Source organism: Mustela nivalis, assembly GCF_964662115.1.
Source record: "Mustela nivalis genome assembly, chromosome: 13".
In the NCBI taxonomy this organism is placed as follows: Eukaryota; Metazoa; Chordata; class Mammalia; order Carnivora; family Mustelidae; genus Mustela; species Mustela nivalis.
The window spans coordinates 10,325,348-10,339,380 of record NC_139032.1 but is presented as its reverse complement, the minus strand read 5'-3'; the positions used below and the strand labels follow the sequence as shown (position 1 = coordinate 10,339,380).

General features: G+C 46.8%; 1 protein-coding gene and 1 long non-coding RNA gene across 5 annotated transcripts in view; one reads left to right on the top strand and one right to left on the bottom strand.

Annotated features, from left to right (window-relative positions):
• Window positions 1–14,033, bottom strand: part of PIP5K1B (phosphatidylinositol-4-phosphate 5-kinase type 1 beta) — a 293,599-nt gene that overhangs the window by 252,499 nt on the left and 27,067 nt on the right. The window contains exons 1-2 of one of the 4 annotated variants that reach the window (XM_082696657.1): window positions 447–516; window positions 143–301 (exon numbers count right to left, since the gene is read on the bottom strand). The exons of 2 other annotated variants lie outside the window; for them this stretch is intronic. The gene's annotated coding sequence lies outside the window, so the exon portion shown is untranslated. Of the gene's footprint in view, window positions 1–142; window positions 302–446; window positions 517–14,033 lie in introns of those variants that run through there. One more of the 4 variants, XM_082696656.1, reaches the window with a different exon arrangement.
• Window positions 3,195–4,933, top strand: LOC309846988. The gene is made up of 3 exons (XR_014302241.1): window positions 3,195–3,442; window positions 3,679–3,896; window positions 4,789–4,933. It is a non-coding gene; the product is annotated as an uncharacterized lncRNA (long non-coding RNA).

The following is a 14,033-nucleotide window of genomic DNA, read 5'->3' as shown; positions in this document are numbered from 1 at the left end:
GAGAGCAGGCCCACGACCCCAGCACTCCCACTGAGAAAGAGGGAAAAGCTCCATCGTGGTCCATGACTCCATGCGTGAGAGTCAACATTTCGGGTCTCTCAGAACAAGGAACACAGATCTATGGAAAGGAATTAACGTTCACCTCTCTTGTGGAAGGACCTTTGGGGGCGAAGCAGCGAGAAGGCAGGCTGGCGAGGACAGGGCTGGGAGGCATCGGACACCAGGGAAGAAAGGTCACAAGACTTGGGGTTGGACAGGTCTGCAGTCACGCGCTGGCTCTGCCGGGCCTCGGCTTCCCCACCTGTACAACGGAGGCAACAAGGCCCACCTCACACAACCATTGCGAGGAGGACCAGGGAATCTGTGGAGGCTCTGAGGGGGGCAGTCTGAATCCACAGGACTTTCCTCACTACTATCGACACACACAGTGAATGGCATACACCCACCTGCATTTTTAAGGACGATTTGACCTGTGGGTGTTCGCACCTCAAAGGAGTGGAGATCCACAGCTCCGCTGTTCGGAACTTGGAATGCTCCTTCCCATAGAAACAATGCCATAAATCACAGAATTTTAGAACTGGAGGGAGCCTCTCAGAGCACCTGGTCGAGTTCCCACTCAACGGACTATTTCCTACTGCAGACGTCCTGGCGTGCGCAAGCCCACCAAAACCAATGTAACCGGTGATGTCGTGGAGATACTACACACACCCACCCACCCACCAACAGAAAGTGACTTTAAAATAGTCCCCATTCACCTTCCCAAGTTCTTCTGAACTCCATTATCTTCCAACTTAGCAGCTCACTGAAGAAGTGACACACTTTGTTTCTAACTTTTTGAAACCTATCCTGCCCCTCCCCACACCCAGCAACAGCCACAAAAAACTTCCAGCTACTCTGCGATAAGGACTTTATCTGCAGCATGAACAAAATGCAACAGCCTCCCCCCCCCCCCCGCCCCCGCAGAGGGGGGGGAGTGGGGGAGGGGTGTCAAAGGCAGCAAGAGGTGGGGCGGAGGAGGGCACAGGAAGGCAAGGCTTGATGACCAACCTTCCCTCCAACCTCCCTTCCCCCTGCAACGGCCTTCTTTGACCTGGTCATGCACAAAGAGATCATCTGAGATCCCGATGGGTCCCGTGCACTGTCACACGAACTCTGACCCCCAGCTGTGCCCCCCTGGCCCCCCGGCCCCCTGCAGTGGGTGGCAAGAAGGCACGGAGGGCTCTGGGGTCTTCCTACTGCTTATTCTTTGGACTGGCCAAGACTGGCTCTCCATACGCATGCGGGATGTCTGCAAGCCAAATGTGTTTAACTCAGAGAGTGCCCGAACTATGGTGTCTGATAGGGGAAGTTCAAAAGAAACCGCAGAATGACCAAGGCTATCTAGTCTTACATGAAGCCTCACAGCACTGCTCCGACAACACGAGATGATGCTCATGGTACAATGTTATGCAAAACAAAAATCACCTGACACAATCCTATGCATGGTAGGACCCCAGTGTATATGCACACACTATGTTATGCCCACATTCTCACAGGCCTCTGGCTTTTCAGAAAAGTTATTTATCTATCTATCTATCTATCTATCTGTCTGTCTATTTGAAAGGGAGACAGAGCACAAGCCCGGGAAGGAGCAGAGGGAGAGGGAGAAGCAGGCTCCTTGCTGAGCAGTGAAACCTGATGTGGGGGCTCGATCCCCAGACCCCAGGATCATGACCGGAACTGAAGGCAGACGCTCGGCCCACTGGGCCACCCAGGCACCCCTCTTAGCTATACCTGTTTAAAATGAAGATTGGATGGAAATACTTCAAAATATGAATAGCTATTTTGCTGTGTGATGGAAATATAGGTTATCTATTTTTTCTTAATAATTTTCTGTACTTCCAAGTCTGGGGAAATGGGCAAGTAATTGTATAATGAGGTGAAATGGCATTTAGGAACACTGATTAGATGGGCACCTGGGTGGCTCAGTAGGGTTAAGTGGCTGCCTTCGGCTCGGATCCTGATCATGGGGTCCTGGGATGGAGCCCTGTCGGGCTCCCTGCTCAGTGAGGAACCTCCTCTCCCTCTGCCCCTCCCCTTGCCCATGCTCTCTTTCTCACTCTCTCTCTCTCAAATAAATAAAATCTTTTTTTTTTAAAAAGTACTGGTTAGATACCATAAAGCAAAAATGTCTTTTGAAATGACCTAATTCCATATTTTTCCCAATCCCCCCCAATTATGCAGGTCAAACACCTCCGGACCCTCGAGTGACTTGCCCACCTGAAGTCTTACAACTAGTAGACAACTGAGCCAAATCATAGCCTGAACTCAGATCTTGTGACATTTATGGCCTGGGCCCCTCCCATGATATCACAGTGTCCTAGAGTCAGGGACGAATGAACTCCGTAAGGAAATACTCCATAAGGAAAGGCCAAGTCTTACTGTGCACACCTACACTTCTTGCTAAATAAATATTTGCCTGGCATTATATCATCGTTTTATGACATGCAAACAAGTCCGTTGCTAAAGGAGCGCTGCTGACTTTGTCACGGCCACTGAATCGGGTCTGGTTTACAAAGGTCTTCCACCGCACTGCAAAGAATCCCACTTCCCGAGAGACTGTCAAGGTGAAACTTTATCAGAAGACACTCCCAATCTTAAGCCAGGCATCTCTGACTACAGAAGAACAAATAGGCTCTTCTGTCCTCTACTGCTGCTACCTACACACATGAGCAGACACTTAACTTCCGCTCTGTGGCGCCGGGCTGTATTAGAATGACGTAACATTCACCCCTCCCCAAAGATGCACAGAGGGTAGACAGGCCGCACACCTTCTGTGGAAGCACCCCATCTAAACGGCTTTAAGTACTTCCTTTCTGTGAACATGAACCTTGTTAGGAACAAAGCTGCATCTCAGTCTGACGAGAGGATGGGTTCTGCTATCTTGCACTTCTTAAGGAAGAAAATCCAGACATCTGATGCATACCCACGTGCACAAAACAGCCTTGGGCCACACAGGACTGGCTTCCTAGTTCACTCTGCTTATCTCCAGCTGGCTGGGCTGGGAGAGCTTTCTAGGCAAGGGGTGGGGAGGTGGCCTCCAAGGACACGGGGGCAGAGGAGGACAGGCCCAGGTGAAACACCTGTTACCAAGATAAGTAAAGAGACTCCCCCCATCGCAGCCACGGCAAGGAGCTCATTTCCTGCTCATGTGCTAACTAGGCACATAATCCACAAACCCGAGAGGCAGACTTAAGGCAGAACTTGAGGCAGGCGAGCTGAGAGGGAGCGGGACCCTGGACGATCGAACCGTCCCCCTGCTGCCTGGACTGAGCAGTAATTAACTGAGAGTTAGAACCTGAACTTAAGGCAAAGCCTGGAGCGCGCAGAGGCAGGGCCGAGCTGGGAGTGCCTGAAATGAGCTGTGAAAATGCAGAAGTGCTGACCCAGGCCAGAATTCAAGGTAGGGGAAGCCCAAGGAGAAATTTAGGGAAGAGCAGGCTGGACAGTACTGTGACCTGAGGGGGTGCCCCAGCCCTCCCGCTGGAATGATTTCAGGATTGAGGAAAGCCCGGGGGGGGGGCGAGGGAGGGGGCTGAAATGTACATGTTCCTATGTAAGCGTGGAATTCCGAAATATTTTAAAGGTTTTAGGAAAGAATTCATGTGCTGAAATGGCCTCTTTTCATTGCTCTGTCAGTCAAAACAAAAGCGCCCCATAGGAAGCCAAGAACCCTATCGACAGAGCCCTCAATCCCAGACCTCGACTCTGAGGATTTAATCTAAGGAAATAAGACAGGAGAGGCAAAAGGCAAGCTGTATGAAGGTGCACAATCCGCGAAGTTCCATAAAAGCAAGAACACAAATACGAGATCACATGTGACGGCCGGCGATAGCGATAAATTTGACAAGGCAAGGGTAAGTGAAGGCACATGAAGTATGTTCCACGCCTTTCGAACGGATGACATAAAAATAAAAATGGGGGAAAATCACACGGGAAGTTTAAAAATTCAAAATTAAATGTTCACTACGGATACAACTGAATCGAAACGGTGGTGCCCAGGACGTCTGGGTGGCTCAGTTGGTTGAGCAGAGCTCAGGTCATGATCCCAGCGTCCTGGGATCGAGTCCCACATCAGGCTCCTTGCTTGGCAGGGAGCCTGCTTCTCCCTCTGCCTCTGCCTGTCACTCTGTCTGCCTGTGCTCACTCTCGCTCCTCTCTCTCTTACAAATAAATAAATAAAATCTTAAAAAAAAAAAAAAAAAAAGAAATGGTGGTACCCGAGATGGAGCCGTAAGACGAGACAGTGACCAAGAGCTCATGTTGACCAGATGGTCTGGGGTAGCCTGATGGGGGAGGCAGGTGCTGAGGGCAAGGCCCCTTAGGCAAACCCGTGGAGAACTTTCTGGCTGGTCAAAGAGAGGCTCCATCTCATTCTGAAATCCCGAGGGATGGGCTGGAACCCTCAACAAGAAGAGATGTTGGTCTTGGTCAGCTGAGCAAAAGGGCCCCAAGGCCATGCCTAATTAACCTTGGATTAAGGGGAAAAGAAGGGGTTTCACAAGACCCCGAAGGAGGGAGAGCTGAAAGAACTTGCAGATTAAAAGAAAATGGAGCCCTTTTCACAGAGGGCCTATCATGGTCTGTTGAATCCAGAGAAATCTGGAAGGTTCCATCTAGTCTAGAAATTTGGCCAGCGAACTGAGGAACAAGAGGACAAACTTATAAATGTCTGATGAGAACAGGAAGGCGGGAATGGGACAGAATGATTAACCTCACCTCCACCCCGTTTCCTCCCCCAACTTCCAGATAAGAACCCTCACAGCCAGAAAGGCTATGCTGACAGCTTGCCCAGGATGAGAACTAAGCTTACGGCGGTGCCGGACCCAGATCCTCTCCTGTCATTCAGGCGGTTTGTACATGATCGCACGCTCTCCTCTCAACCCTCCGTAGCCCCCCGCATTCTCCCACCATACAGGAATTAAACTCGAAACAACTGTTCTCCCTAGATAAATAGTATTGTTATTTTTTAACTGAAGAAAATTCAGGAACACCATAACAGGAGGACAATCAACAGCAGTTTCATTTCTCAAAGCAACCTTGGTTTTTAAAAATTCTCATTATTTCTGTTAAATGTATGGTTTGGGCCCATTTTCATAGCTGGCAAATACTTATTTCATGGCATGAATATTTATTCTATAGGCTTAGCTAGTCCATTCAGCTTCGTATCATCAGCCACATAAAATATAGGACTTCTTACAATTTTCACCCAAGTCCTAAGGATCCTTCTTACATGGGGGGTGGGGGGGTGGGGTGTGCTTCTTTCCAAGCTGTCACGCAATCATTAACTGTGCTATGGCATATGAACAGACTCGGCTGTGAATGTTCTGGATTGTTCTGCCATCCTCCAACTGCTATTCTGTGCATAAGGAGACACGTGAGAGGTTTCTGTCGAATGCTTCCAAGTCTATGGCTCTCTCTTCCTCTACCAACCTAGAACACTCATCTAAAAAGGTGACGTGATGATCGGTGACAGTAAATTTATGCTGATTTCTGGGGATCAATGCCATCTCTTCTGTGGGTTTTAAATCACTTACACGATGGTCATTCAGAATTTTTGCAAGGGAACATTTCACATATTGAATGAATTCAGCTCTTTCAAAAGTTGCACAGAACAACATGTACATGGTTCTGGTCTTCTGCAATGTTTTCCACTCTCCAAGATTTATTCAAAGGTCACAGGCAGTGGCTCAGAGGTGCGGTCTCTTAACTCCTTCAACACCCTTAGATACGACCAAGTATGTCCTAGCGATGTGACCTCATTCCGTTACCTACATATTATTTCATTGTCTTCTACATTCCTCTTCATTAATCCCTTTTTCACTTTGAAGATCATTATTCTCTCTGCTGGGGAATTGAAAGCCAAGTAGTTCTGTATATGTCATGTATTAATGTCAGCCTTATGCTCTTATGCAAGTCTCTGTCTCTACTCTTCTAGCTCCAGAGAGCAGCTAAAAAAGCAAAACAAACTAAAACACTATTTTCAAAATACAAAAAAACATACCACACACTGTCCACACTCTACCACGCACCTGCACGTACACCAGAAAAGTTCAACCTGGACAGTGAAGAAATTAATGCCACTGTGACATGTCCTCTTGTAGCAAGCCACGGAAACACACCTTTAGGAACCACGCTGGTGAGTCGGGAGGGAAACAGACAAACCCATGGGACTTAAGACAATGTGACTGTGTATCTGGAGGGCAAATACCTAAGATGTGCATGCCCTCTGGAAACCAAGAAACCTACACTGGGATTTTTATCTTAAGGGACACGTTTTGAAACAAATCTGAAATAAAAGAAGGTTCAAGTATACAAATAGGTCTTTTGGGAATATCCCCAAAGCCCCAAACTGGAGACAGTTTAAAATATCCAACAAGGGGAATCTTAATTGAACTACAAAACACTGACTGTGGTAGGTCCAATAATGCCCCCTCCCAAAGGGGTCCAAGTCCTAATGCCCAGGAGCTGGGAACATGCTGCTTTATGTGGCAAAAGGAACTTTGTAGACATGATTAAGTTAAGGGTTTTGAGAAATGGGAGATTGTCCTGGATTATCCAAGTTGGCCCAATGGGGACAAAGCAGAAACAGAGGTTAGAGACAGAGAGGAGACTTGAGGTTGACATGCTACTGGCTTTAAAGCCAGAGGAAGGGGTCCTACGTCAAAGTACGTGGAAGCCTCTAGAAGCTGGAAAGGACAAGAAAAAATTCCTTCCTAGAGGTTTCAGAAGGGACCCCGCCGGGCTAACACCTCAATTTTAGGAATTCTGACTTCCAGAGCCATAAGATAATAAACTTCTGTCCTTTTAAGTCACTAAATTTATGGTAAATCTTCACAGCAGCAATATGGAGTTGATACACTAAGAGATAACCACCAAAAACGATAAAATAGAGGACTGCGAAGCAACTAAAATACTAACATGTGCAGATGGGAAAACAGTACGTGCAACAGTTACTACCTTATACCATACACATACAAACAGATCAAGAGTCACAGGAACAAATAAAAATATGCCAAGAGATTAAAAGACCTCAGAACTGGTCCCCCTGCTTCTGCCCTCAAGTTCTTAGCACTCAGAATAGCCAGAGTGGTTCTTTTCAAAAATGCAATCAGATGACCTTACTCCTCTGCTCAAAACCCTCCAATAGGCTCCTGTTGTCTCAAGGAAAAAGCTCAAGCCTCAAGAAGGACCTAGAAAGCCCAGGTCCATGGGAGTGCACGGCTCTGGGGCAAGGCACTCCTGTGTACTCTCTGTGACTGGCCTCCTCCCATGTATTGGGGGCCCCCCCACCCCCGCCCAGGCATGTGCCTGCTCCTACTTGCTCTATTTCTCCGGCCCTCCCACCTGCTGCTCTTCCTCGCTGACTCCACTCTGGCCTCACCGGCCAACTTGCTATTCCTGGAACTCCTTCATACTTTCTGCACTCACTGTTCCCTCTGCCTGAAGTACCATATCCAGGGGTAGGTTTCCTGGAACAAAGGGCTGGGTCATCTCCTGTATTTGCTCTCCAAATACATAGTTACATTATCGGACCTGTGAGTATGTCTATTTCCCTACAACCTCACCAGCATGGTGTTTTATCTCTCCACAATATGTTTATCACAAAGTAACATTACAGTTTTGTGTTAACTTCTAGGTTGAACCCTTTGTGAGGATGTGTGTATTACTATAAATAACGTACCACACATACTATACACTTAGATACTTTTTTGTTGTACCACACATACTATACACTTAGATACTTTTTTGTTGTTGTTGTTCCTTTTTGGTTCCAAATTCCAAAAGTTCCAAGATAAGAAATATACCAGATGAGCCAGAGCATTTGTAGCATTTGTAGCATCAGTGAAAATAAGCAAACAAAACTCCACAGGGACGGGGGAATGTCAAGCAATAAAGGAGTGACTAGAAATAAAGGGGCCCAAGCGCCAACATTCTGAGCAAGAAAATCAAGCAGTGTTGCATGATAACTCAAAGTGTACCATAAAGGAGTCCACAGGGACATAAATGAGTGGCCGAATGAACAAATGGGGGCAGAACAGACCATCTCCCACGCAGAAGAATCCTATAGAATTCTGTGTGTGTTTTTTAAAGATTTGAAGTTATCTCTACACCCAATGTGGGGCTTGAGGTTTGATTCCAAGATTGAGTCTTAAGCTCCATCAACTAAGCCAGCCAGGCAAACCAGAATTCCTCCAATTCTTACAGATACTCCTCCTTCAAGGAAGAGGACTGTAACTCCCTACTTTTTAAGTGTGGGCTGCACACAGTGACTTTCTTCCAAAGAGCACAGTCTGGGAATGGGGAGGAATGAAACGGTAACTCTCTAGCGGAGAAATCTCACAGAACATCGCTTCACTCGGGTAATCAAGATCAACATCAGCAGTGACGTCATGGTCATAGCATATGTAATCTTGATACGGTGTGATGAGGGCTGCATGTTATCTCCCTGAAACACATCACCCCAATCTAATCATGAGAAAACATCCAACGAAGCCCCGCTGAGGGACATCCTGTAACACACCGGACCGTAATTCTCAAAACGGTCAAGGTCATCAAACACAAGGACAATCTGAGAAACCGTCACAATTACTAGGAACCTAGGGAGAAATGACAACTAAATGCAACATGGTATCTTAGATGTGACAAAGGGGGGGGGCAGTAGGGAAAACCAGCAAATGTGAATGAAGTATGGACTTCAGGCAGTAATGACATACAGATGTTGGTTCATGAATTGGGACGAACGTACCATGCTAACATAAGATAATGATCAAGGAAAATGAGTGCTTCCCACTCTGTATTGTAGCTTGGAAAGGCTCTCAATCTAAAAAAGTTCTAAAATGTTTGTTAAAAATAATTCCAACAGGTCACCCACATGGTCTTCGAAGGTTCCTCCCTCTTCCATGTCATGCACTAATTCTTCCCGAGTGGTCGATGGTTAAGTCCAAAATGGCAGCTTCCTTGATTGTGTTCTGCAAAGTGACCCCAAAAGCCCAAAAGATATTGGGCTTTATTTTCAGGTCACTCAGCCACCCAGCAGAAGCTGAGACATCATTGACTGTTGCTTCTTCCAGAAAGTGTTCCACAAAGTACCACAAGCCTTGGCCTCCATCTGTCTGGTTAGCAGAAGGTTCCCACAACAATCAAACCAATGGGCTTTCTCCACTCACCCTTTCAACCTCAACAAATGCTCTGTAGAATGGTCTCTCCAACAGATCGTGGCTTGTAGATAGGGATGTTCTTCCTTGCACATCAATCCTGCTTCTTCTCTTGCCTTCCAAAGACCACAGAGACATTCCCATCCGTGTGTCTCGGGGCATTTGAACAGGAAGCCAAGGGAGCAACATCAGTCACCATATTAAAAATATACGGAGAGAGAAGAAAAGGACTAAGATCTTCTCTATCCAATGTACTTGACACATTCTGGACTCACCTGCCTGCTACCCACCAGTCCTCACCAACCAAGTTCTTAACCAAGCCACAGAGATGTATGTTGGGCGTAGCTCTGAGCCTCTCATCTCGCAGTCCTTCCCGCCCATCTGAAACATTTTCCCAGTCTCTTGTTTATTCTAGCTGCAGTCCTTGTGCATGCCTCCCACGCAAGAGTCATCTTTCTCATCTCCAAACTCTCAGAAGCCCCGTATTATTTTGCATTCCCAGCCCCGCTGGTTGTGTTTCATCAGCTTATGTCCCCGACTCCACTATAAGTTCCTTAATGGGATGAACTCATCTACTTTTCTGCATAACCCTGGCACCCCGATCATTCTACCTGTCCATTAAACATGAGCACATATTTGAGTGCCTCCCATAGACGCCTCTCACAGATCTCTTCTTACAACAACTCATTGAGGTAGGCACATAATTACCCCCATTTTATAGCTGAAAACACTGAGGAGTGAAGCAGTTGAGCGGCTTTCCCGGGGTCACATGGAAGTTAAAGAGACAGTATGTGAAGCAAAATCCTTACTCTTAATTACCACAAAAAGTCCCACTGCCTCCCTGAACTCTCCCAGTTCAAAGATCCCTCGCAGAGTGTAGGGATTTTAACAAGCGGTGATCTCAGAAGGAAAATTAAAAACTCTTCGTCTAAGGGCCCCAAACTGATTGAGAAAATTTTTATTCAGGTGTTCTCCCCAAGACCTCAGAGTCACACCAAGGTTGTGTACAGCATGGACAACAGGACTCAAGGAAGATAAAAAGTTCTCGAGGAAGCACTGCGGTTAGCCATCATTCTCCACACGTTGACCAGTTAGAAGGACGGATGGACACAGGCTGAACTAATAGAGAAAAATAGGATAAGCCCGTCTGTAAGCTTAGACTGCAACTCCAGGCCAGCTCATCCACTTTGAGGAAGCCTGGCAGAGAAAAGGTATGGCCCGGCACGCGGCACCATACCGCATGAGCGCGTCCCCCATAGAGCAAGGTTCTCTTCCGCCATCTGCTTCTCATTTCCCACTGGCAATTTTGTGGTTGGATGATCAGCTTCTTAGATGATTTCTAAAAATAAGCTAGCATTAATTGAATTACACAGGTACATGAGTATTTACGGTCACCTTGTGGCCTACACCTAAATGAAACACCTTCCTTTCTAGGACAAGGAAGAAGGGGTTGACCTCCTCAGCAGTTGCAAAGCATCAGAGCTGGGGCATGGCTCCCATTTCTCTAGCATTGTCACCAGCAGCAACCCCAGACCGTGGGCGCCAAGAGCATCTGCACCCCGAGGCAGCCGTTGCTGCTAACACCCGCTCTACACAACCAAGACTCACCACCAGGCTTGGCCAAAGGAGCCAGCGAAACTCTCTACTCAGCTGTGCTCTTGATGTCTCTCTCCGTGTCAGCTGCGACCTCAGAGCTTTGCCCAGGAGCAACACTGACCTTCCTAGATCTGCTAGATGTGTTCATTCTTTTCTTTAGGCCCCCACTATCCCGTTTACCAGACCCAACCGTCTGGTTGAGCTGTCAGCCTCGAGACCAACACCTCCTCTGCGGATGTCCTTTTCTCAAACAGGAGGTGGACCTAGTTCCGAGTTTCTGAAGAATTATGAATGAGAAAGGAGACACACATTATCACGGATTGTAGGTGGACTGAAGGGAGTACACCAGCAGAGCCTCCATGAGAAATGGTAAGGGACTCAATCAATCTCCAGTGAATCCCGAATATGCCCAAAGCCCAAGGTCTGGTTTCAGATGCTCTTGAACCCCACCACGCAACAAATGGACAGAAGTGACCCCCGTAACTCAGCCAGCCAGCATGATTCTGGAGTCAAAAGAATTGCTGTGGACAAAGCTGTATTGATTAGAAAAGGAACAAGAGACCCTTCTTCCCTCAAGGAACTTACAATTCCAGGCAGAACTTAGAAACCAGACACGCCTGCAAAAGAACCGAAAATACACACTGAAGAGTGCTAAGTCCATAAGAGAAGTATGAAGAAAATGTTATCTCCCTCACTCACTTTTTATTGCGGGGTCATGGGAAAGATTTCAAGAGTTTCTAGAAGCAACTCCCCCTTGCACAGGTTCACAGAGGCCCCACTAAGAGAGCAGTGGGGGAAGCACAGGCGGCCTGGAACCCAAGGGCAAGCCGGAAGTTGCTGGAAGGCAGCTCGCTCCTTTCCTGGCCTCCTTGCACCCACATTGTAGAAAGGGCTGCAATCTGTTTATTATGAAACGCTTCCTGAAATACCGCGGAGAAGAGGCCATTTGCAAAAGCAAAGAGCATAATTCTAACACGTTAACGCTTTCTGAAGTGTGGCTCTGTCACGATTTCGCGGGATGGTGAGCCCGCAGCACCAGCCCCTCTTCTGATCTGGAGAGATCTGGAAAGAACAACCGGCAGATGTGCAACCTCCAAGGCTTACTCTGGAGCCCGGAGGCCTCCTTGACCCCAACGCCTCCCCGACCCCATGCTCAACATTGTTGCCACCATTCTTCCAGCTACATTATCTTCCCTAACTCACAGTGCCCATCTCCCCTAATATATTGTAAATTCCTTGAGGGCAAAACCCACTCATTCCCCACCCCCCGCCCCCGCCTCAATGTTATCCTCTTTGCCCTCAGCTTAAGATCTGTTAGAAAAAGCACATTAAGAGTGAAACAAAGGGGCGCCTGAGTGGCTCAGTGGTTTAAGCCACTGCCTTCGGCTCAGGTCATGATCTCAGGGTCCTGGGATCGGGTCCCGCATAGGGCTCTCTGCTCAGCAGGGAGCTTGCTTCCCTCTCTCTCTCTCTCTGCCTGCCCCACATCTACTTGTGATTTCTCTTTGTCAAATAAATAAATAAAATCTTAAAAAAAAAAGAGTGAAACAAAGTAGTATTCACCTAGCTCCTATGGCACATACTCCCTTATTTCAGCTTATTTTCCCAATAACCCACTGAGGTGGGTAACTTTAGCCTCATTTTACAGGCTGTTCTTTGCTGGGAAGACAAAGGAGTTGGCTCATCTTTGACCCTTGTGCACTGGATATAACCCAATGTCAGGTCCAAACCTCTCCTCACTTTCCCCTGCAAAATGGACCCATCCCATCCAGACAGAGGAAGGATCAGAAATCCTATAGGTGGGGCGCCTGGGTGGCTCAGTGGGTTAAAGCCTCTGCCTTCGGCTCAGGTCATGATCCCAGGATCCTGGGATCGAGCCCCACATCAGGCTCTCTGCTCAGCAGAGCCTGCTTCCTCCTCTCTCTGAATGCCTCTCTGCCTACTTGTAATCTCTGTCAAATAAATAAATAAAATCTTAAAAAAAAAAAAAAGAAATCCTACAGGTAGAACAGATGGATACTCATAAAACCAATGCTAAACTGAAACATTGCAACTTTCAGACGTCAAGAGTTAGTGGAGAACAGCCTCGAAGGTTCTAAAGCGAGTGGCACTCATACCTGACACATGACCCTTGAAACTAAATTACTGCACATATTTTGAAGGGTCCATAGACTTGGGCTAAAGGTAACTTTCCTTAATTGTGATGGCCATGGAAGTAGTATCTGTTCTATCTGTTCACCTGTTAATGATTGAAGAACAAGTAAGGAGGAGTAGCTTCTAACTAAGACTGTAAAGGAAGTGGCCAAGTCTCACCCCCTCTCAGGGATAATTCTCATGAACAAAGGAGATCTATTGAAGCAACATTGTAAATTCCGGACAATCAGGAAATTCACGATCCCTTTACCTATTTACCTTCTACTGATCTGTATGTGTACTGTGTGTGTGTGCGTGTGGTATATAGTAGGACCCATTTTAAGCACCCACTAAAGTCCTTGCCATTTTTTGTTAGTTCCAATACATCTGATATGACAAGCTCAAGAGTTTTATTTCTCAACACAGTCCAGGTCAAACTCCATTCCAGTGACTCCTTGTGGGCTTCCTGAAATTCTCTGCTTTCCTCGGGTTTCGTTGTCTATCATTGTACTTAAAAGCACAATAATTGTTTAAGAATTGAGAAAGAATTGAGGAACAAATAATTGTTTAAGAATTGCTCTTGATGTACAGAATTTAAAAATGTAATTGGATATGGGCTATTATAACAGATCTAAAACCTGCTTTTGAGAGATTGTTTTTAAAAGATTTTATTTATTTATTTGACAGAGAGAGAGATCACAAGTAGGCAGGGAGACAGGCGGGTGAGGGGAAGCAGACTCCCCACTGAGCAGAGAGCCCGATGCAGGGCTCCTTCCCAGGACCCTGAGATCATGACCTGAGCTGAAGGCAGAAGCTTAACCCACTGAGCCACCCAGGCTCCCCTTAAGAGATTTTTTAATCCAAAAGAAAATCTCATCTCCTGATATGGCTCACTTTTTATGAACTGATACTAGTCCCAATTAGTCTTGTGGAGTATTTCTTCAATTGTCCTATCCTCACCTTTATGGAAAGCAGAGGAGGGATTGTCACTGGTGTCCCAGTTTCTGGCTACTGGTATCAGGTGCTCCAAATCTTGTTGACCCTGCATATTATTTTCTCCATCTTATAACATCCAGTGAATTATATTCTCATAGTCTGTATATCATA